We start from the raw sequence: 6446 nt of genomic DNA on the forward strand, positions 1-6446 counted from the left end.
AATATAGTTTGACATTATCCAATGTGTTGTTGTAATAAGGGTTACTATAAAAGTAGTAATCAGTCATATTATAAGGTACATAAAGGCTATGATTGATCAATAAAGGATTTGTCACTCTTGAGCAAAGAGAAAGATATTTCACATATGAATACTAAATGACATCTGTGACAGCTTGAATCTATGGCCACAGTGGGATAAGATAGTAGTCTAATCCATGTTAGTCATTAATGTAAGTCAGTTATAGTTCAGTTACAATTAAGGGTAAACTTTCACCAATGTTAATTAGAATTAGTAAGTCATCTCAATTAGGATCCCTAGGGATTGATAGATAAACAACATGAAATAAAAGTTTCTGAGGTAGATTTAGGGGACCAAGTAGATCCTTAATTATTGATAAGTAATGAAAAGGTTCATGTTATCAAAGTTAGAGTATATAGAATTCTCTCAATGGCCAAGCTAGGGTGAACCAAGTCAAAGGTTAAAATAGAAATTATGAAAATATTCACAATATATTCCTATTTACTGAGTGTTTATCACTTGCTTTCTTCTTTTTGACTGTTTTATAAGTGATAGGAAAGGGTGATAAAAGAAAGTGATGATTGTAGTGTGCAACGTTAGTTCGCTAGAAAGGCAAATTTATCATTTATTTTATATTTGGAGTATCAATTACTATTATTTCATAGTTGGGGATTTGATTGTTATTTATAGTTGCAAACAACATCCATTGTACTTTTTCTATTAATTTTAATCAAGGATATTTCAGTCATTTTTTAATTTAGTTCAAATTGTTATTAAATTTTTTAAGTAAAGGCATGCTTTAATAGTCAATATAAGTAATATTTTCTTCTGGACGACAGTATTTCTAAAAGGGATGTTACAAATATCCATTAAGTTAATCTCAGCCACTTTCGCTAGAGCATTTGCCAAACATTCAAATGGTTAGATAAATTGTGTCCTTGGGTTTAGTAATCAATTTACATAACTTGTTAAAGGCAATCCTCAAGTTGTCTCATAAGGGTAGAAAATAGATTGCCCTCTATAACGTGAGTTACCTTCTGCATGTTGAGGCAAGTGTTTTTGCAACTTGAGTTAATGTTTGTAGTTTGCAAGTTGACACTATGAAAGTGTGAGTTATGCTTTATGTGTCATTGAGTGATGTCGTCATAACATAAGTTATGGTTTATTTATCATTAGTTGATGTCATCACGACATAATTTATATTATTCATGTTGAGGGGTTGACATCGCATAGCCTTTAAATATATGTTTCAAATTGATAGGCATATCATGATGTCAATTAAGGTCTAAAGGTTATAGGTCGACACCATTGTTCCATGAGTTAGCATCTTCATGTTATACATTAGTGTGGTGACGTAATCCAAATGTTGGATCAAGGAGGTGATGACCTTGGGTAGGGTTCCAATGGCATCCTTAGTTTCACTTGTTTGTTAGGTATTGTTGGTTGATCTCTAATTATTGGATTTCGTTTACAAGATCTTGTGGTCCTAGAAGGGGAGTGATATTATAACTAGGGTTGGGTTCTTCAATGACTTGCTCATTTAAAGTGTTCTTATTTCTTCTTCTATGAAGCATTAGGAAAAAGTGTTTTGTAAAAGATTAATGGAAAAAAAGTAATATGATTGTTAGAAACTAAAAAAGCTTTTCGAAGGGTTCTCCTTTTAGTGTCGAATTGTTATTATTAAAAATCATACCAACAAGAAATATACTAGATTATGAGTGTAAAGTTAGTATAGGTTGATTGAAAACAGTAGTGAATTGTAAGAAAATGAACAACGCTATTTTAAATGTTATCCGATTTAATACTAAAAAATTTACGTCCACTGTTATAATATTGAGTATTTAATTTTATAATTTGGCAACATAACAATATATTGTCAAAAGTGTCATCCATAAGTCTCTTCGTAATCAGGTTAGAGTTACATTACTTAATAAGGAAAGAGATGATTTAATCGTTTTAAGCTACAGAACAGATATCAAGGACCAATGCTGCCCAAATAGCGGCAGGTGAAGGTAATTAATAATCCCCTGTAATTATAGTAATAATAAACCAGCAACTTTGTACTATCAGTTGGGTAACATTGTAAATGGACATAAATAGCAACCAAGTCCACAATTACAATTACTGTCAGGCATTATCACTATTGCAATTACACCAACTCAGTGGGTAACATTGTTGTATATTACAGTACATTAGTTTGATTGGGTTTGGATTTTGCTACAGAACGGCCTGTATTGTTGGGCTGTCAACAGCTAAGATTCTAGATTAAGTCAATATGTGTTTAGTCATTAATAAATTGCATTATATCAAAATCACAATTCTTTTTCTTGTGCGTAAAAAAATAAAATTAATAAAATAATATATATATATATATATAAATAATAAGTATAAATTTATGCATAACTAATTATATATTATTATGAGAATAGATAATTTTAAATTAAAAAATAAAATAATATTTAACATTTATACACAATATTTTATACATATAATGATATTAAAATAAAAAAGAAGAAAGAATTGGATGGAAGATTTCAACTCTCTACAGGATTCAATAAAGTTTTTCAGATATTTGAAAGTTAATAGGGTACCCTTATCCATCAATCAACCGACTTCTAAACAACTTTTTGCCCTCTTCTTTTACTTTTCTTTTTTTTTTTCAGTTTTTTCTATTAATTTTTAGATATAATCTTCTATTAATCATGCAATTATCAAATCATTATGTTGTTGAAAATATGATTATGATTAGACTTAAGTTAAACATGCTATGTGACACAAAGTACATGAATAAACCCAGAGTGATTTTAAAATTATAATTCCAATATCAATTGAGTTTGATAATTTATAATTAATTCTCCAATAATGATATTGCTTCCGTGACACAACTAATCACTACAAATTAATCGGACCCACTTATATAATCATTTGCTAAGACGACGGACATGATGTCTCCACGTGTTAGAAAAGATCAATGAAAAGTTGGACAATTTGCTTATGTCATTTCCATTAGAATGTGTAATGCAATGTAATATTCTCTAAGGCCAAGCACTAACCAGCGAAGGAATAACAAAAATTCATCATGTATTTGAAGTTGAACCAATTCTAATTCCAATTCCAATTCCAATTCCAATGTGGTGTCATATACAGCTGAAAGATTCTTCACCTACATTTATACCAAGAAACCATTATTAAGGGAGGTGAGTTAGTTTTTGGAATTTCCCTCTTAACTTTATAAATATTTTTTCTTCTTTTAAATATGTTTATTATGATATAATATTTTTAGGGTTCGTTTATTTGAATATATTTTATGAAAATATAGATATTGTAACAAAATTACTAGTTATTTTGTTTGAAAAAAAATCTAACAGGGTTTATCATACAAAATAATTTAAATTAAATTTTGAGCTTTGAACATCTTTTAAATACACTCAAACAATCTAAGAAAGCTAATACATAAGAATGAATTAAAGGAAAGAGGTGTAATTTGGAAATGTAATTTTACAAGAAACAAATTGAAAAGTGGGTTAATATATATGGTTAGGCTAAATTCACGGATTTCTTTTTCCCTGAAGACTTTTCATCATCCCATGTACATATAATTTGAACAAAAATCAAATTCTGAAGGTGACATTTGCCTAACTATTCACTTCCCTCTTCTTCTATCTTTCTAACATCTTTATAAATATAGCATGTGTTTTCTTCCAATTCTCCCATAAATTTCTGTCTTAATTTAACTACCTTCTTCCACTTAATTATATGTTATTTGTTCTCCAAAGAATTGTGTTGTATAAGGATATATATATATCAAGTTACAATTAAGGTTTATAATAGATAGATAGAATCTTCAATATATTAAGATATAAAAGAATTAAATAAAGATTGTTATAAGAAAGAGATCACAATCAAAATGTATTAGTTGATTCTTAGTGGATAGCGTCATAAGAATAAGAGAGCACATACATACATACATACATATATACATACATACATATATATATTAAGTCAAAGAAATAGTCTTAGTTGCAATGCAATTAGACTTTCTCACCCTCTAATAAATACTAATGCTTCACGTCTTTACAAAAATGAACAAAACGTGTCGAGGAGAGACGCATGGATTAATGAAACAAGGGATTATTATAACTAGTAAGTGCACGCCAGAATCTTTTTTGTGGGTTTGTAGATGTTGCTTGCCTTCCAAGTTTGTTTTATTATTGTGTATGCTGCACATACATATTTATGATTTCTAGCCCTATATGCACGTGCCCATGTTTAATGTGCCTTTCTCTTTTTATATATCCTTTTCCTTCAAAAAAATTTTGATTTTACACATACTGCGGATAAGTAATCCTCGTAAACCCAACTTATTATATAAATTAATATAGCTACAAGGCACAAAACAAGTGGTATTCCTTGGATTGGAAAGTATAAATGAAAACGAAATAAGAATCAAATTTTTGGATATTAATTAAAATAATCATTTTTTTAATTTTTTACACATATATAACTGTTTTTTTATTATACAAATATAATCATTTTTTACTTTAACTTTGTTTTAAAAAAAAAAGAATAGTTTTCTGACAAATAGTAATAATAGTCCAAAGTTGTGATCTATTTTCAACAACATTCCATTAAAAAAAAGAGAAAATTATTAAAATATTATAGTAAACATAAAAAAGATCCAAATAAGTTTTAAATATATATTTTTTAAATGCTATTTACAAATTTTTAATGTTATTTATTTTTTTTGAAAACATTTTTTATAAATAATTCATGATTGCTTATAAAAGTTGTGGTTTCAAAGTTAAATGAGACAAAACATTGAATAAATAACCATTAAAGTTCAATAGATCAAGTAAAAGTAAATGTTTTCCTATTTTACGTTGCTTGGGTGTGTGAGAATCTGGGTTTATTAGGTTGGCTGCCTAGCCAAGTCAACATATCTCAACATATCTCATATTTTAAATTCAATTTTAATTCATGCATCAGTTAATTTTTTATTAAATTATCTTATATGTTTTATTTTTATTTCAAAATAGCCAAAGTTGTATTTATGACTACGTTTGGAGGACATTGGGTTATCGAGATAATGGTATTATGAGATATGTTGGTGAGGACGAAAAAATAATAATGGTTGACACAAGACCTATTTTCAAAAGGATTGATTGAGAAAATATGTTATCGTCTAAGAATCAACCGAAGGCAATCAATGTTTGTATATATACGAACAATAATTTGGTGGTGCTTGGAAACCTGTATGAGCTCCAAGATGGTGAGGATGTTGAATTTCTAATGATGGCAGTTGGAAAAAAATTCAACCTGTCTTTATGTCATAGAGAGTCAAATTGAAGAAAGATCGATAAAGAGCAAGTTGAGGAAGAACAGTTGCAAGATGATTCAATATATGATTAGACACAACTACAAAGTATCCCAGAGGATGAAGAATTAAGTAATTGCAATGATAATGATGATGAAGAGAATGAAGATCTTGGGGAAGAATTTGATAGGTTTATGGATGTTAATGAGATATATGATGTACCAATTGAGGAGCTTGAGTTGCATGGCAAAGAAGACATTAAGAGAAGTCTAAGTAATTTTCATAGTGTCAAGGGTGAGTCTAGTGCGACACGTCATAGTTAGGTTGATCATAAAGTATCCCCAGTAAATATAAATGTCCCTAATCTATTTTAATGGGTCCCATCAACAGCTGTAGATGTTGAAAACGAGATAATTTGTAATGTTGAAAAATAACCCGATGTGAGGATCAAATTGATGGGTTATTATAATGGTAAGAAAGAATTGCAAAATCTATTTGCAAGACTTGCTTTAGAACAAAGTTTTCAATACAAAGTTTATTGGTCAATAATGAAACAGTGAGAGATTAAATGTAGGTAAAAAGAGCATTGCAAATGGCCAACACGAACAAAAAAGAAAGATAAAACTGAATTGTGGCAATTATGTCATTTGGATAAAATACACACATATCCTATAATCGAATATTACCTCATCATAGATAGGTTGGTGTTTGGGCATTGGGAAGGATCCTTACATCAATGTTTTGTGATTAACCATATCTACCGACCGAAAGAAATCATTATGGATATGGAAGATAGATACAAGATTGACATAACATACACACAACATGACATGAAAAGACATTGACATTAAATGCATTAAGAGGATCACTAGAAGATTCTTTCATGCTCTTACCAGAGTACAATCATAATTTTGTGTTATACAACCCTAGCACAGTCACACATATTGATATAGATAAGGGTAACTAGTTAAATTTTTTTTTTATGGCATTGGGGTGTTTAATACGGGTGTTTCAATATTTTTGTCGTCTAGTTATTTGTATCGATACTGTATATTTGAAAGGGAGATACCTTAAGAGATTATTTATTGTTGCTGCGAAAGATCACAATAACTAG

At 29.1% G+C, this 6446-nt stretch overlaps 1 long non-coding RNA gene across 1 annotated transcript; it reads left to right on the plus strand.

Annotated features, from left to right (window-relative positions):
- Positions 1–3047: 3047 nt before the first annotated feature.
- Positions 3048–5889, plus strand: LOC123212690. The gene is made up of 2 exons (XR_006501600.1): positions 3048–3215; positions 5055–5889. It is a non-coding gene; the product is annotated as an uncharacterized LOC123212690 (long non-coding RNA).
- The last annotated feature ends 557 nt before the right edge of the window (positions 5890–6446 follow it).

This window comes from Mangifera indica, chromosome 4 (assembly GCF_011075055.1).
Source record: "Mangifera indica cultivar Alphonso chromosome 4, CATAS_Mindica_2.1, whole genome shotgun sequence".
Taxonomy (NCBI): domain Eukaryota; kingdom Viridiplantae; phylum Streptophyta; class Magnoliopsida; order Sapindales; family Anacardiaceae; genus Mangifera; species Mangifera indica.